Here is a 19,560-nt window from a genome sequence, read left to right as displayed (position 1 = left end):
ACGGAGGGAGAGAGAAACACGGGGGGACACGGAGGGAGAGAGAAACACGGGGGGGACACGGAGGGAGAGAGAAACACGGGGGGGACACGGAGGGATACACAGAGGGAGAGAGAAACACCGCGGGGGCAAGGAGAGATACCTTAGGCCTGGGGGGCAAGTCAAGTGGCCCATTGAACCTCCGAATCAGCTCACCATTCATGGCCCATCTGTTTTTTCAATGCAACCTCACCAGTGCCCATCAGTGCAGCCAACTACAGTGCCCATCAATGCAGCCTGATCACTGGGACAGGTTACATGGGGTGTATGGGGGGGGGATGGGGATCAGCTAGGGGTGTCAGGGTCTCTGACCTCAGTGATCTCAGCTGAGCAGGTCCTTGCATGCCACGGCCTCCTGGGGGGGGGGGGGTAATGCTCCTGGTCCTGGGGTCAAGTTGCAGGCAGCGCCCAGCCCTGCGTCCCTACTCCCTGGCATGCCCTGCCTCTGCCTGTTTTCAAGAATCCAGTCCCAGGGAGTTGTAGTTTCCTCTGCGCTGCTCTGTTTTCCACCCGCCGGGAGCTTGAGCATGGACTACAACTCCCAGAATGCAACAGCTAGTGGTCAGCCCGACTTCCAAGACCAGAATACAAAATAAAATGGTAGCAGGCATTTTGAACATAAGTTAGGGTGGCCTGGGAGGCTATTGCCACCCTGCCCCCTGGCCCAGCCCTCCCCTGGTGATAACATGAAAACCTGAATGATGATAGAAGGGTGAATGGGAATGTCTGGGTTTATCAGCAGAGCGGCGTCCCCCTTTAATGTGCTGCTTGCTGGATGTGTAGAAGTCATCGGGATGGACGGCATCCTGGGAAATGAGATGTAAATGAGATGTAAATGAGATGTAAATGAGATGTAAATGAGGGTTAATTGATCTCCTCCAGTCGGTGAAGTTTTCTGGGTGGTGCAGCTGTCACCGGACGCCGCGGCACAGCTGGCGGACGCTCGGGGTCCTGGCGGGTCGGCGCTGCAGATTTTTTTTTGCCACCTGCAGATTGTGTGAATAATCTCTCCGGGGGGGCCCTCGGGGGCCCCTTTATTAATGAGGACCTGTCAGTCAATGGGCTCGTTAATAGCTGAGCTGGAAAAGTCTGGAAACTTCCCTGATGGCGTCCGCGTTATTATTTTATATCAATGTTTAATAAAATGATACGGAAGATCCCCCCCCCCCCCCCCACACACACACACTCCCCAGATCCCCTTATTTCTGAGACAGCCAGGTAATTAGTATTTTCAGTAGTGATCACTGGTAGTCATTGTACTTCTCTCCTCTCAGGTTTCTCTCTGTTCCTCTTCTGTGGAGGTGCTGCCACCTGGAGGACAACCAGAAATATTAATGAATTCAACGCTTCGTCTTCACATTGTAATCACATAAATGATACATTAATATCCAATACTGACACATTGGTCATCACAGGGTTACTTACTGTATATAGGAAGACCAACCATGACCATAACACTGCCAGATACTATTGCCATGACCATTCGTAGCCATAACACTCCCAGATCCCACCACCATGACCATCCGTGACCATAATACTCCCAGACCCACCTCCATGACCATCCGTGACCATAACACTCCCAGATCCAACCACCATGACTATCTGTGACCATAATACTGCCAGATCCCAACACCATTACTATCCGTGACCATAATACTCCCAGACCCCAACACCATTACTATCTGTGACCATAATACTCCCAGATCCAACCACCATGACTATCTGTGACCATAATACTCCTAGATTCCACCTCTATGACCATCCGTAACCATAATACTCCCAGATCCCACCACCATGACCATCCGTGACCATAATACTCCCAGATCCCACCTCCGTGACCATAATACTCCCAGATCCAACCACCATGACTATCTGTGACCATAATACTCCTAGATTCCACCTCTATGACCATCCGTAACCATAATACTCCCAGATCCAACCATCATGACCATCTATGACCATAACACTCCAAGATCCCACCACAATGACCATACATGACCATAATACTCCAAGATCCTACCACATTAACCATAAAGCTCTCAGATCCCACCGTCATGACCATCCCTGACCATAACACTCCCAGATCCCACCACCATGACCATAACATTCCAAGATCCCACCACAATGACCATCCATGATTATAAAGCTCCCAGATTCCACCACCATGACCATCCCTGTCCCTGACCATAACACTCTCAGATTCCACCGCCATGACCATCTGTGACTCACCATCTGTAACCATAACGCTGCCAGATCCCATCACCATGACCATACATAACATTCCCAAATTCCACACCCATGACCATACATAACATTCCCAAATCCCACACCCATGACCATACCTGACCATAACATTCCAAGATCTCACCACCATGACCATACATGACATTCCCAAATCCCACCTCCATGACCATCCATGACCAGAACACACCCAGATCCCACAGCCATCGCCATCCCTGACCATAACACTCCCAGATCCCACCGCCATGACTATCCCTGACCATAACACTCCCAGATCCCACCGCCATGACCATAACAGTCCCAGATCCCACCGCCATGACCATAACACTCCCAGATCCCACTGCCATGACTATCACTGACCATAACACTCTCTGATCCCACCATGACCACAGTCCAACATCCCATCACCATGACCATCCGCGACCATTACACTCCCAGATCTCACCGCCATGACCAGAATGTGGCATTTTATACACTCACTTTGCACAGAGATATTCCAGCTTGTGGGACAACAATCTAAGCGCCAGCAGACTGAGAGTGATCATCATTGGGGTAGGTTAACCAAGCAGTTCATCTTTTATGCACACCATAGCCACCACCATGTGTTTTAAAGGAACAACGCATCATTCACGGCATCCACTGAATTCTGACCTCCTGTCTGCAACACTCACTGCCACGTCCAGACAGGAATATAACAGTTCATGCTGCAACGATCCTTCAAGGAGGAAAAGTTACTTAATTTGTAATTAGAACATTCAGAGATTCAGCATAACGATTATTAAATATGAAAACAAACAGTGCAGAAAATATTTACAGGAAAGATGTTATGAAACATAATAAACAGCAAAACAAAAGGGAAGAAAAGTGAAAAATACTTTGAAGTTCTCCCAGTGTTCGGTTCTGTGCCGAGTCCAAACACTTGCAGAGTGAGGCCTCGTACACACGACCGAGGAACTCGTCGGAAAAGACACATCGTTTTCCTCATCGAGTTCCTTGTTAGGCTTGTCGAGGAACTCAACATGCTTGCTTTGCGTACACACGGTCAATACCAAATCTCCTCGTTCTCAAACGCGGTGACGTAGAACACATACAACGGCAGGGGAAGTTCGATTCCACTGGCACAACCCTTGGGGCTGCTTTTGCTAATCTCATGTTACTGCGTGTTAAGTAAAAGTTTGGTAAGAGACGATTTGCACTTTTCAGTCTGTTACAGCGTGACAAATGTGCTATCTCCATTACAAATGCTACTTTTACCGAAGGTGCGCTCCCGTCTCATACTTTATTCTGAGCATGCGCGGGTTTCTTAGCATACACACGATCGTGTTTCTCATCCAAAACCAGCCCGACAAGGATAACGACGAGGAAATTGAGACTCCTGTCGAGGTTCTCTTTTTTCCTCGTCGAGTTCCTTGACAGTTTCCTCGATGAAAAACGTACATATGACCGGTTTCCTCGGCAAAAAAGCTCTGCCACCAAGTTTCTTGATGGATTCTGACAAACGGTCGTGTGTACGAGGCCAAAATCCATCTGATCTTACAGCGTCACCGTCCTCATAAATAGAAGAGTGACAGCAGAAAGAAATTACTCTTCATATTCAGTTATAGATTTAGGGCCGGATTCTCGTAGAACCGTGCATCTTTCTGCCGGCGTAGCGCATCTCATATGCGCTACACCGACGTAACATAGAGAGGCAAGAACAATATTCACAAAGCACTTGCTCCCAACGTTGCGCCAACGTAACGTCAATTATTCGGCGTAAGCCCGCCTAATTCAAAGTAGGTGGACGGTGGGCGTGATCCATTTAAATGAACCGTGACCCCATGCAAATAATGGTCCGAACGAACGGCGCATGCGCCGTACCGTGGACCCATCTCAGTGCGCATGCTCAGAATCATGTCTAAAATACTCCATAAGATACGTCGAATCACTGCCTACGACGTGACGTAAGCTACGCCCAGCCCTATTCACGTACTAGGTAAACAACGTAAAATTTGACGGCTGTTCCGTAGTCCATACCTTTGCATGGGATGCGCCTCCTTTAGGTGGAGTAACTTTACGTCGGACGTACGCCTTACGTAAACGCCGTATATTACAGCGACGGGCGCAAGTACGTTCGTGAATAGGCGTATCTCGGTCATTTACATATTCGGCACGTAAATCAATGGAAGCGCCCCTTGCGGCCAGCGTAAATATGCGCCCAAGATACGACGGCGTAGGAAACTTACGTCGGTCGTATGAAGCCAAATTTCAGGCGTATCTTGCTTGCGGCCTCAGGCGTATAGATACGACAGCGCATCCGTGCACTTACGCGGCATATCTGTAGATACGTTGGCGTAAGTGTATGTGAATCCGGGCCTTAATGTATAATGAGAGCTCAGAGATACCGGCATCTTATCTTTTACCAGCGAGCGTGTTCCAGATCTGATAATGTCCAATCAAAGGGTCTGAGGGGTGTGTCCATAAGTGTGCTGGAGCATTTTATTGTCCTCAATCGACACATATTTCATGCCAACTATTCTAAATACATCTATAGTCCCATGTGACAAGGTTTACAATCCAAGAACCAACATAATGAAATGAAATTACGATTTGTTAGACACCAAACACGATATATGTACTATGAATGTCTCTCTTAGGAGGTGTCTAAATCATTGTCACCTTTCCATAGAGGAGTGTATCTACTTTTTAGGAAGGTAACTCTGTCTCAGCAGGAATTATAGAATATGAACTTAGTTTGGCTTTGGTATTAAAAAATAAAAAAAGACTCACAGATTTGTTCTGCGGAAGGTTTATGACCCAACCATTTATAAAGGCCTCATTCGGAGTTTCTAACTCACCCTGATAATGGAGATTTTATTACACCTCTACATTCCTTCAGAGCTGGTTTGTGTTCTGCCAATTGATCAAATGTGTCACCTTCTCTGGCTGTCCACCACAGACATGAGATTTAAATCTGACCGTTTCTCTACACTTGTGGCACTCAATGGAACGCCCCATTCTCCCCACACAGTCTACACTCACCATCTATACTCCCCGTTCAGGTGTCCTGTGTCTACAAGGTGAGTGTTCCGGTTCTGACGGAAATAATCTTCAATTCTAGGAGTTGTCCCGAGACAATTGTATGATTGGCACTGATTGGCACATGTAGACCTTCCACTTCCAATGATTCCTCCTGATAATAGAATCCCCCACGACCACCAACCATCTACTCCTTCCTGCATTACATTCCCCACCAGATGGGCTGCTCTCCCGACTCTCACCACACAATCCGTTCTCCTCCGATCGAAGAGGAGAGGGAAGGATCACCATCTCCTGCCCTCCCACAATCCCAGGCCAAGTGGAAGATTCCAGCTCAGCTTCATGACAGTTCTGATTTGTGGCACGAAAGGAAAACAGAAATATCATTGAATTCACCGCCATGAGAAGAGGAAACCAATCCCTTCACTTCCATAATTCAAATATCTGAAATAAGAACTGTCTGTACTGCCCCAGAGAAAGTTACACTGGAACGTGGCCACCGTGGAAGGTAGGGGAGGATATTGAGGATGTGTGGACAGAGTAAGGAGAATGTGGTTGGTATTAGAGTATATGGAAGGTATCGGAGGATATGGAAGGTATCGGAGGATATGGAGGATTTGGAGGGTATCGGAGGATGAGGAGGGTATCGGAGGATATGGAGGGTATCGGAGGATGAGGAGGGTATCGGAGGATATGGAGAGTATGGAGGATATGGGAGGGTATCGGAGGATATGGAGGGTATCGGAGGATATGGAGGGTATGGAGGGTATTGGAGGATATGGAGGGTATCGGAAGATGTGGAGGGTATTGGAGGATATTGGAGGATATGGAGGGTATCGGAGGATATGGAGGATATGGAGGGTATCGGAGGATGAGGAGGGTATCGGAGGATATGGAGAGTATGGAGGATATAGAGAGTATGGAGGATATGGGAGGGTATCGGAGGATATGGAGGGTATCGGAGGATATGGAAGGTATCGGAGGATATGGAGGGTATCGGAGGATATGGAGGGTATGGAGGATATGGAGGATATCGGAAGATGTGGAGGGTTTCGGAGGATATGGAGGGTATGGAGGATATGGGAGGGTATCGGAGGATATGGAGGGTATAGGAGGGTATTGGAAGATGTGGAGGGTATCGGAGGATATGGAGGGTATGGAGGATGTGGAGGGTATCGGAGGATATGGAGGGTATCGGAGGATGTGGAGGGTATTGTAGGATATGGAGGATATCTGAGGATATGGAGATACTGTGTTAGAGGATATCGGAGGATATATGGTGATGATGTCACATGATGTATCGGGGTGATGTCACTCAGTGTATATAGGGGGGTGATGTTACGCGGTTTATGGTGATGATGTCTCGCGGTGAATCGGGGTGATCGGCTTTATTTCTCTAACTCTTCCAATATTCTGGATTCGCTGTGTTCGCCGTTTCCTCGCAGTTTATTGATTGGCTGATGAGAGAATAGAGAACTGATGGCGGGCTGACCCCCGAAGGAGACGACATTCTCCATTATTTATAGACTCATCACAGCCCATTCAGCACAATCAATAATCTGAACAATCGATTGGCTGCTTCTCACTGACCAGCGCTCGGCCCCCGGGGGCCAGACTTCATTATACCCGAATCACAACACATGTAATTAATGATCGTGGAGGAGCACAGCGCCCATCCCCCGAGAGGTGTAATGGGAATATATACTGGTGTGTACTGGGAGAGCTCGGAATACTGGAAGAGCTGGGAGCACTGGGGGGTGCAGGGGGAACTGGGAGCACTGGGGGGTGCAGGGAGAACTGGGAGCACTGGGGGGCGCAGGGAGAACTGGGACCACAGGGGGGCCCAGGGGGAACTGGGAACACTGGGGGGCACATGGGGAACTGGGAGCACTGGGGGGTGCAGGGGGAACTGGGAGCACTGGGGGGCTCAGGGGGAACTGGGACCACTGGGGGCGCAGGGGGAACTGGGAGCACTGGGGGGCCAGGGGGAACTGGGAGCACTGGGGGGCTCAGGGGGAACTGGGACCACTGGGGGCGCAGGGGGAACTGGGAGCACCGGGGGGCCAGGGGGAACTGGGAGCACTGGAAGGCGCAGGGGGAACTGGGAGCACTGGGGGGGCGCAAGGGGAACTAGGAGCACTGGGGGGCGCAGGGGGAACTTGGAGCACTGGGGGAGCGCAGGGGGAACTGAGAGTACTGGGAGGCGCAGGGGGAACTGGGAGTACTGGGGGGCGGAGGGCAGAACTAGGAGCACTGGGGGGTGCAGGGGGAACTGGGAGCACTGGGGCAGACATAAGGTAGGTTCGGTAGTGCGGAAGGCATGCAGTCCTCACATAGGTGGCCGGAGACTTGCTTCCCTAAACAGATGTTCTTGTGGTCGATCATTGTGACCTGCTATGATTGACGCTCCTCTGCACCCCTCACCCCAGGCAGGCTTGTTGCTTCCTCCCTTCACCGGGTACAAACAGGTGTCCGGGATGCCCCTAGACTGTCCCTCCTCCATTGGAAGCTGTGCCTAGGCTTATATGGCCGCCCAAATCTCACAGGCTCCCCCAAGATGGAGGCCAGAGTCCATGGCAGAGGCCACATTGGGGCCAGGACTGACCTCCCCAGAGAATGGTCAAAGGGAAAGACCTCTCTTCAACGGACATCCAACTAAAGACATGTAGTGACATCTAGTGGTAGAAAGTGAGAGCTACACCAGAAATCTCACTGGAGGGAAACAATGCAAGACTAACACCCTGTTACACAAGAGCCCTTGGTGGCACAGGGGGAAGGTCAGGGGATCTGAAAAAACTGGGGGCACAGGGAAACCGAGGAGCATGGGGGATGGGCAGGGGGGAATTGGAAGAACTATGAAGGACGGGGGAACTGGGAGCACCAAAGAAGTTACATAGTTAGTCTGGTTAAAAAAAAAGTCCATCTAGTTCAACCAAGTTGGGAGTGTTAGGGAAGATGGGAGAACTGGGGGCACTGGGAATACTGGGAACATGTCTCTTTCTCACTCACCAGTTACCCGCAGGTGGTCTGCACAGATGATGCAAAAGCAAATCAAATTCTAGGTGGTCAGCAGATGACAACTGCGCCAGACACCAAATTAGTACCTGCTGCTTGGACACCTGATTGGTTCCTGCTCTTTGGAGACCTGAGTGGTTCCTGCTCCTCTGACTCTTGATTGGCCGTTGGTCTTCTGACACCTGATTGGTTCCTCGGACACTTGATTGGTTCCTGCTCCTTGGATGACGGATTAGTTCCTCAAATACCTGATTGGTTCCTGCTCCTTGGACACCTGATTGGTTCCTCGGACACTTGATTGGTTCCTGCTCCTTGGATGACGGATTAGTTCCTCAAATACCTGATTGGTTCCTGCTCCTTGGGTACCTGATTGGTTCCTTGGGCACCTGATTGGTTCCTGCTCCTCAGACACCTGATTGGTTCCTGCTCTTTGGGTACCTGATTGGTTCCTTGGACAATTGATTGGTTCCTGCTCTTCTGACACCTGATTGGTTCCTGCTCCTTGGTCTGTGGAGCAAGTTAGTACCTGCTGCTTGGACACCTGATTGGTTCCTGTTCTTTGGACACCTGATTGGTTCCTGCTCCTCTGACTCTTGATTGGCTATTGCTCGTCTCACCTAATTGGTTCCTGCTCTTTGGAGACCTGAGTGGTTCCTGCTCCTCTGACTCTTGATTGGCCGTTGGTCTTCTGACACCTGATTGGTTCCTCGGACACTTGATTGGTTCCTGCTCCTTGGATGACGGATTAGTTCCTCAAATACCTAATTGGTTCCTGCTCCTTGGGCACCTGATTGGACACCTGATCGGTTCCTGCTCCTCAGACACCTGATTGGTTCCTGCTCCTTGGGTACCTGATTGGTTCCTTGGACAATTGATTGGTTCCTTCTCCTCTGACACCTGATTGGTTCCTGCTCCTTGGTCTGTGGAGCAAGTTAGTACCTGCTGCTTGGACACCTGATTGGTTCCTGCTCTTTGGAGACCTGATTGGTTCCTGCTCCTCTGACTCTTGATTGGCTATTGCTCGTCTCACCTAATTGGTTCTTTGGACACTTGATTGGTTACTGCTCCTTGGATGACTGATTGGTTCCTTAGACATCAGATTGGTTCCTGCTCCTTGGACACCTGATTTGTTCCTCAGACACCTGATTGGTTCTTGCTCTTCTGACATTTGATTGGTTCCTGCTCCTTGGACACCTGATTGGTTCCTTGGAAACCTGATTGGTTCCTGCTCCTCAGACACCTGATTGGTTCCTGCTCCTTGAGCAATTGATTTGACCCTGCTCTTCTGACACCGGATTGGACCCTGCGCCTTGGGCACCTGATTGTTTCCACAGGCACCTGGTTTCTGCTCCTTGGACACCTGATTGGTTCCTTGGACCCTTGATTGGTTCCTTCTCCTTGGACACTTGATTGGTTCCTGCTCCTTGGACACTTGATTGGTTCCTGCTCCTTGGACACTTGATTGGTTCCTGCTCCTTGGACAATTGATTGGTTCCTGCTCCTCTGACACCTGATTGGTTCCTGCTCCTTGGGCACCTGATTGGTCTCTTAGACACCTAATTGGTTCTTCAGACACCTGACAGTTGATTGGTTCCCCGGACAGTTGATTGGTTCCTCGGACAGTTGATTGGTTTCTCGGACAGTTGATTGGTTCCTGCTCCTCTGACACCTGATTGGTTCCTGCTCCTTGGGCACCTGATTGGTCTCTTCGACACCTAATTGGTTCTTCAGACACCTGACAGTTGATTGGTTCCTCGGACAGTTGATTGGTTCCTCGGACAGTTGATTGGTTCCTGCTCCTTGGACAGCCTGGAGGCCCCGCTATACATTTCTGGCAGGATTGTTTAGGTTGGCCAATGGCGTTATTTGGAAAGGATTTTCTATCAGAGGCTTTTTTTTTGTGAAAAGTTCTGATTGGTGGATCTGTCTGATCTGTAAAATAAGATCCATCCTGGAAGAAGGATTCTGGGGAGGAAAAGCGGCCTCATCCCAAACAACCTGCAGCTGACCTCCCCATCCCCCATCAGGAACCCCCAGAGTCAGGGGTACCTCATCGCCTTTGTGTGTTCCGGCTCCTCCTGATACATAAAATAAATAAAAACCCCGCAGGGCTCTCACCCACAGAGTCCCTGAGAGATTGAAGAGATTTTCGGGGATTGGCTGAATTATCAGTTCTTGGTGGAACTGTCCCCCGGAGTACCAGGAATACGGAGAAGACGGGTCGATTGTGGAATGACGTCGCTCCCTGACGCTGTGTGTCCTTAGGGGGGGGGGGGGGGGGAATTATGGAATGTTTGGGGTTAATCCGCTCCCCTCCCCCCCTCGCTGTACGTTTTTAGCGCAGGATCTATTAATACATGACAGACGCTCATCTTCCCAGATGGAAATCTCCGGCTTCTCGTGTGAATCTGGCAGCCAGCCACGGGCTGACGGTGACCTCTGACCCCAGTCTGATCTCCCCGCCATGGGAGGGGCCCCTTGTGAACGACGACGACAGGGGCCCCACACCCCAGAGAGGACGTCTCCGCTCATCAACCCAAAATATATTATATTGAGCGGAAGAACGAGAGACGACGATCGATGAGAGAATCTGAGAGCGTTCGCCGCCCGAGAAAACCGTCAGAAATTCCGATATTTCGGTGAATTTATCGGAATCAGCGGGGGAGGGGGAAATGAACGGAATTTTTCGGTCTATAAATGTCTCCTGAGGGATACAGAAGCTCCTCCCACCTTCCCGGATCTGCGATATTGTTATTTTATTTTTTACAGAAAGAAAAGAAAAGAAACAATCTGAAAGCAAAGAAATGTGACGGAACACAAATGCGTTTTGTTATAAAAATGTTGCAAATAAATAATCTTTCTTCATAAATTTCAGGACAAAATGTATTCTGTTCCTCTGCTTGGGTGAAAATAAACCAAATCCTTGGCCCAGATTCTCGTATCTGGGCGTAAAACTGCGGCGGCGTAACGTATGTCATTTAGTTTTACAGGCAAGTGCTTTATTCACAAAGAACTTGCCTGTAAAGTTGCGGCGGCGTAGCGTAAATCAACCCGGCGCAAGCCTGCCTAATTCAAATGAGCCGGGTAGGGGGCGTGGATCATTTAAATTAGGCGCGTTCCGGCGCCGAACGTACTGCTCATGCGCCGTCTCTAAAATTTCCCGACGTGCATTGCGCTGAATGACGTCGCAAGGACGTCATTGGTTTCGACGTGAACGGCGTCCAGCCCCATTCACGGAACGACTTACGCAAACGACGTAAATTTTTAAATTTCGACGCGGGAACGACGGCCATACTTAACATTGGTTGCCCCTCATATAGCAGGGGCAACTTTACGCCGCGCAAATCTAACATAAACGTCGTAACTTCACTGCGTCGACCACGCGTACGTTCGGGAATTCGCGTATTTTGCTAACTTGCATACACGACGGGGAAAACGACGGAGGCGACACCTAGCGGCGAAAAAAAAAATTGCATTTAAGATCCGACAGCGTAAGAGCCTTACACCTGTCGGATCTAATGGATATCTATGCGTAACTGATTCTAAGAATCAGGCGCATAGATACGACGGCCCAGATCGGGACTTACGACGGCGTACATGGCGTTGCGCCGCCGTAAGCCCTTTGTGAATCTGGGCCAGTGTTTATTATTTATGTCTGTAGAAAAATCAAAGAGTTCACAAACTATGGGATATACACAATGCGCCGGATTCACGTACAGCGGCGCATAGTTATGCCGGCGTAGCGTATCGAATATACGCTACGCCGACGTAGCGCAGAGCGGCAAGCACAGTATTCACAAAGCACTTGCTCCCAACGTTGCGCCAGCGTAACGTAAATTAGTTGGCGTAAGCCGGCCTAATTCAAAGTAGGTGGAAGGGGGCGTGATCAATTTAAATGAAGCGTGACCCCATGCAAATGATGGGCCGAACGAACTGCGCATGCGCCGTCCCGTGGAAGCATCCCAGTGCGCATGCTCAGAATCACGTTGGAAATACTCCCTAACATACGTCGAATCACTGCCTACGACGTGAACGTAACTTACGCCCAGCCCTATTCACGTACTAATACGTAAACGACGTAAAATACGACGGCTGTTCCCTGGTCCATACCTTAACATGACCTACCCCTGCTTTATGAGGCTTAACTTTACGCCGGACGTAAGCCTTACGCAAACCGCGTATATATGAATGCGCCGGGCGCAAGTACGTTCGCGAATCGGCGTATCTCCCTCATTTGCATATTCGAATCGTAAATCAATGGAAGCACCCCCTGCGGCCAGCGTAAATATCCGCCTAGGATACGACGGCGTGGGAAAGTTACGTCGGTCGTAGGAAGCCTATTTTCAGGCGTATCTAGTTCTGTGGGTCCGGCGCACAGATACGACGGCGCACACTGACACTTACGCGGCGTATCTCGAGATACGTCGGCGTAAGTGCTACGTGAATCCGGGCCTATATTACCAAAAGTATTGGGACGCCTGCCTTTACACGCACATGCGCTTTAACGGCCTCCCAGTCTCAGTCCGGAGGGTTCCATATTGAGACCCCATTGCTATGTTTCTGGCACCCCCTTGTCTATTAGTCCAGAAAATGGGCATTTTTGAATTGACATTGGGGTAGATTCAGGTACATTTGCGCATTTTTTACGGAGGCGCAGGGCAACGTTTTTGCCCTGCGCCCCCGCAAATTTTCTGCGCTACCCGCGATTCACGGAGCAGCAGCTCCGTAAATTGCGTGGGCGCTCCGTCAAAATGCCCGGCATAAGCGCGCGCAATTTAAATGACCCCGTAGGGGGCGGGAATCATTTAAATTAGGCGCGTTCCCGCGCCGATCGCAGAGCGCATGCTCCGTCGGGAAAATTTCCCGACGTGCATTGAGGCAAATGACGTCGCAAGGACGTCATTTGCTTCAAAGTGAACGTGAATGGCATCCAGCGCCATTCACGATTCACTTACGCAAACTACGCAAAGTTCAAATTTCGCGACGCGGGAACGACGGGTATACGTAACATTGGCTGCCCTACGCGAAAACCGCCGTACGCAAACGACGTAAACTGCGTACGCAGGGCTCGCGTAACGTTGTGAAACGGCGTTAGTATGCAATTTGCATACTATACACTGAGCACAATGGGAGCGCCCCCTAGCGGCCATCGCAAGAATGCAGCCTAAGATATGTGGGCATAAGAGCCTTATGCCGCGCATATCTTAGGCTGCCGTCGGCGTAACGAGGTTCCTGAATCAGGAGCATTCGTTACGCCGGGGCAAGTAAGCAATTGTGCTGTGTAACTATGGTTACGCAGGCGCAATTGCTCTCTGAATCCGGGCCATTGATTTCAATGGGGTTCAGGTTTCGGCATCTGAACTTCATTGAAGTTTCGGAAACTCGGCTCCAACCAAACCCAGGGCAGTTCATCCATTATACCAACCAATCACATCCCCGCTTTCATTACAGTAATGAAAGGTGATTGGTTACTATAGGTCACCTCCCCTTTGTGCCCAGTAAGTGACATCTCAGTAAGTGCAATGGGCCCAGACCTGGTAGAAGGTTGTGAGCAGCGGCGGTGCGTCCATAGAGGGCGCAGGAGCGCCGCCCCCTCTCTCTCGCACCGCCACTGAATACAATACATAGATTCGTGCAGTGCATGAATCTATGAATTGTCGCCGCCGCCCACTATTCAGATGGCCGGCCCCCTGGTGTGCGCCGGCCATCTAAATAACGGCAGCTGGTTGGCTTTGGAAGTGTCTATGAGGGCCAGCGGCTCTGACAGGCTTCCCGATTACAGCCCGAGGGCTCTAATAGGCTTCCAAATAGTTAACCAGGGGACGCACGGGGGGGGGGGGGGGGGGGTGCGTTCCCTGGTTAACACTGACAGGCGTCTCAGCCAATCAGGTTCACCGGTTCTCTTTACCGGTAACCTGATTGGCTGAAGCGATGTCGAGAGAGGGATTACTTCGAGGGATCGTGGAGGAGGATCCAAGAATGGCTGACCGAGAAAGGTAAGTGCCAGGCGGCGGGGGCAATCTGGTGGCATTTTAGGGGCAAATTGGCGGCAATTGATGGCACAGTGGCGACAATTGATGGCACAGTGGCGACAATGGTATGGCACAGTGGCTGCGCTTGGCATGGCACAGTGGCGACAATTGGTGGGCACAGTGGCGACAATGGCATGGCACAGTGGCGACAATTGATGGCACAGTGGCGACAATGGTATGGCACAGTGGCTGCGCTTGGCATGGCACAGTGGCGACAATTGATGGGCACAGTGGCGACAATGGCATGGCACAGTGGCTGCGCTTGCCATGGGGACAGTGGCGACAATTGATGGGCACAGTGGCGACAATAGTATGGCACAGTGGCTGCGCTTGCCATGGGACAGTGGCGACAATTGATGGGCACAGTGGCAACAATGGCATGGCACAGTGGCTGCGTTTGCCATGGGACAGTGGCGACAATTGATGGGCACAGTGGCGACAATGGCATGGCACAGTGGCTGCGCTTGCCATGGGACAGTGGCGACAATTGATGGGCACAGTGGCGACAATGGCATGGCACAGTGGCTGCGTTTGATGGCATGGCACAGTGGCGACAATTGATGGGCACAGTGGCGACAATGGCATGGCACAGTGGCTGCGTTTGATGGCATGGCACAGTGGCGACAATTGATGGGCACAGTGGCTGCATTTGATGGGCACAGTGGCGGCAATTGATGGGCACAGTGAGGCTGCAATTGATGGTTTTTTTTTTCCGTTTGTTTGCGCCCCCCAAATTTTGAGCACCAGCCGCCACTGGTTGTGGGGGACAGGCTGATCGTTTCCTGGCAGGATGTTTATGGGAAATATTGTACAAAGAGGTCCGTCCTCCCTGGAGAGAGAAGTATAAATAGAGATCCAGAATGTGAATTGCTGCTCAATATAGAAGCAGCTGTTCCTCTACAATCACCATCATTGTGCTGGGGACCGAGCCTGGACTGTCCGAGCTCCACCTTCCTCCAATCACATCGCAGCTTACAGGTCCTCACCAGGAGAACAGTATGGGGGGGGGTCATTCAGACAGCGACATTTTCCGAGATCAGCCAAGCCGTCCCCGAGTATTTCCGAGGCTACATTGCATGCCATAGAAGTCAATGCGGAACAAATTATCTGAGTTCCCATTGACTTCTATGGGAAAACTCGCTTTGATATGCGAGTGCTTTGGATTACAAGCATTCTCCTGGAACGGATTATACTCGTAATCTGAGGTTCCACTGTATATAAATATATATGTAATAACAGAAAACATGGGCGTTGCTTAGGAATACCCCAGATGTTCGGCAGAATTTCTACATCTATTGATATTCACGATCTGACAAAGAGACGTTGCTTATCAAACAACTGACTGGTTACTATGGACAACACAGACATGTTTCCTTCCTCGGGGGCTGTACATGACCTGGGAACCTGCACTGTGCCGGGATTTGGGAATTCCTCTGTTTCCCGGCTCTCCAACTCTCATCATCCTCCCGTCTCAGATCCAGTATAGAACTGGGATGGCTGCATTCTCATAGACAAATTATTATACCTGGGGAGAAGGTGACACAACTGTGTTTATGTGGGTTGGGGGGAGGGGATCATTTTTCATGGCGGCCTATTTCATTAAATATAAATAGTTAAGGAGGCTGATTGCACTCCAGTAATGGGTACATGCTATCTAGGGAGGATTATGAGGCTTAGATATGGAGGACCACACTTGGAGTAGCTATGGAGCTTGGAGATGGAGGACCACCACACTTGGAGTAGCTATGGAGCTTGGAGATGGAGGACCACCACACTTGGAGTAGCTATGGAGCTTGGAGATGGAGGACCACCACACTTGGAGTAGCTATGGAGCTTAGATATGGAGGACCACACTTGGAGTAGCTATGGAGCTTGGAGATGGAGGACCACCACACTTGGAGTAGCTATGGAGCTTGGAGATGGAGGACCACACTTGGAATAGCTATGGAGCTTGGAGATGGAGGACCACACTTGGAGTAGCTATGGAGCTTGGAGATGGAGGACCACACTTGGAGTAGCTATGGAGCTTGGAGATGGAGGACCACACTTGGAGTAGCTATGGAGCTTGGAGATGGAGGACCACACTTGGGGCAGATATGAGACTTGGATAAGGGGTACCACAACTTGGAGCGAGTATGGAGCTTGGACATGGCGGACCACAACTAGGAGCTGATATAGGGCTTGGATATGGAAGACCACAACTTAGGCCCCGTACACACGACCGAGGAACTCGACGTGCCAAACACATCGAGTTCCTCGTCGAGTTCAGGGTGGAAGCCGCCGAGGAGCTCGGCGGGCCGCCTTTCCTCATTGAACAACGAGGAAATAGAGAACATGTTCTCTTTTCGGCCCAACGAGTTCCTCGACGGGTTCCTTGCTGAAAAGTGTACACACGGCCGGGTTTCTCGCCAGAATCCAGCTCCGATCGAGTTTCTGGCTGAATTCTGCCGAGAAACTCGGTCGTGTGTACGGGGCCTGAGAGTTAATATAGGGCTTGGATATGAAGGACCACACATGGAGCAGCTATGGGGCTTGTACTGTATATGTAGGGCCACACTTGGAGAAGATATGAGGCATGGATATGGGCACTGTGGTGGGCTCTAATTGGCACTGTGGTGAGCACCGATTGGCACTTTATTCGGCACTAGCAGGGCGTTATGATGGGGCACTGGCTGGCACTGATAGGTGGTACTGATTGGCACTGACAGGTGGCACTGATGGGCAGCACTGATGATGAGGTACTGATTGGTTACTGACAGGTGTTACTGCTGGGCACTGATTGGCACTGTAATGGGTACTGATTGGCACTGTGGTGGGCTCTGATTGGCACTGTGGTGAGCACCGATTGGCACGTTATTTGGCACTAGCAGGGCGTTATGATGGAGCACTGGCTGGCACTGATGGGCAGCACTGATGATGAGGTACTGATTGGTTACTGACAGGTGTAACTGCTGGGCACTGATTGGCACTGAAACGGGCTCTGATTGGCACTGTGGTGAGCACCGATTGCCACTTTATTCAGGACTAGCAGGGCTTTATGATAGGGCACTGATTGGCAGCTTCTTTTTACAATTGATGGGGGCTGTGCCGATAATCAATGTGCTGATTATCAGCACAGACCCTCCCCCGATCGGCTCTCCCTGTCAGCGCGAACCAAGGAACGCCGTTTAACGGCACTTCCTGGTTCACGCTGTGATTGGTCCCAGCTGATCACGTGGTAAGAAGCCTCGATCAGAGATACAATGTGTCAGATTAACACGCCACACTCGCAATCGCCGCACTGCACGCCCCCCACGGGCGCGCACCGGCAGGTTATCCTGCTGGACGTCATATGGCGCCCAGTCAAGATAACAGAACCACTTCCCGGGCCGTCATTCTGCATACGGCGGGTGGGAAGTAGGGTGACCACATTTCCAAACTGCCATTCAGGGACAATTTTGTCAGGGATCGGGGGGGGGGGGTGTTGAATGTAGTTTCGGGGTTGACGGGATTTCGATGGCGAGCGATTTGTCGGGTGAATTGGTGTTTTTGGCACTTATATCCTTCCAATACCATGCTTGGAATGTATTTTTATTATTACATTGTAATAATAGACTCCCTCAGTATGGCGGCCCCCTCTACTAACTATAGACCCCCCTTCCTCAGTACGGACCCCCCTCTACTAACTATAGACCCCCCTTCCTCAGTACGGACCCCCCTCTACTAACTATAGACCCCCTTCCCTCAGTATAGACCCCCCTCCCTCAGTATGGACCCCCCCTCTACTAACTATAGACCCCCTTCCCTCAGCACGGACCCCCCTCTACTAGGTATAGACCCCCCTCCATCGGTACGGACTCCCCTCTACTAACTATAGACCCCCCTCCCTCATTACGGACCCTCCCTCCACTACGTATAGACCCCCTCCCTCAGTACGGACCCCCCTCCACTAAAGTATATACCCCCTCAGTAAAGACCCCCCCCCCCCCCACCAAGTATAGACTCCCCTCCCTCAGTACAGACTTCCCCCTTCAGAAAACTAAAAAAAAAAGCATCAATTGCCACCACTGTGCCCATCAAACTGCAGCCACTGTGCCCATCAAACGTCAGCCACTGTGCCCATCAATTGCCAGCCACTGTGCCCATCAAACGCAGGCGCATGGCGCTCGCATGTCACTTTTTTTATGCCTATTAGAGCCTATGGCTCTAATCAGGTGCTTCAAAAAAATACCCCGCCACTGTAATTCTGGTTCCCGGTGCCCGAAAAGGGGCCAGGCGCCTGAATAGGGGGTGGCAGTGGTGACAATAGCTAGATTCGTGCAATGCATGAATCTATCTATTGGTGATAGAGGGATGGCAGGAGAGAGGGGGCGGCGCCTGTGCGCTCTTTATGGACGCACCGCCACTGATTACATACATTAAAGGGAGTTTACTAAGACTGGAGCAGCTGTGCATGACAACCAATCAGCTTCTAGCTTTCATTTCCAAAGCTTAACCAAACAAGCTGAGGCTAGAAGCTGACTGGTTACTTTACACAGCTGCTCCCCCCATTCTGCTTAGCAGCAAGCATATTACAACTTTGTAGGCATTTAGAATGCATTGAGTTGTCACATAACCTGGCAAAGTTACAAACACCAAAAGGCCTCATTTAATAGACAGCAATGCAGAATATACAGTAATAAGCAATGATTATATGCACAAGTACAGAAGCCCATCAGATGTAGTTGATGACAATGTAAGGTACAGTTTGATTGGCTGCTATGGATAACAAGTAACAACACTAGTTGGCACATGGCTATTTGATTAAGTAAAAAATCCTGACACTCACACAGCAATCTAATACAAGTGTACTGAGTGACTTGCCATCCTCTGGACCTTGTATATTAGATGTGTACAGTCTATAGCAGAGACACTCACCTGGAAAACTTCATACAGCATTGTAATCTGGATGAAGGGCTCAAGCAGAAGCTGTGACAGGAGATCTCCCTCTTGTGCTGTTCCATCAGTCACTCCCGACTCCTCTACACAGGCACAGTGTGAGCTGCCAGCCAACTCTGCCAAGGAAGTGATTGCAGTGTCCTCCTGCGCTGCATCGCTGCACTCCCTGCCACTTCCAATCCAGGGACAGAGGAGGAAGGGCAAGCCTATGAGGCCCCGATCCTCACTGCAAAGCCCAGGCACTGTCCATCCTGTCAGAGACACAGCCCTGCCCCCGCTCTTCACTGGAGTTGTCACATCC

This window comes from Rana temporaria, chromosome 7 (genome assembly GCF_905171775.1).
Source record: "Rana temporaria chromosome 7, aRanTem1.1, whole genome shotgun sequence".
NCBI classification, from domain to species: Eukaryota; Metazoa; Chordata; class Amphibia; order Anura; family Ranidae; genus Rana; species Rana temporaria.
The sequence above is the reverse complement of the archived record's forward strand: the minus strand, read 5'-3'. Positions refer to the sequence as shown.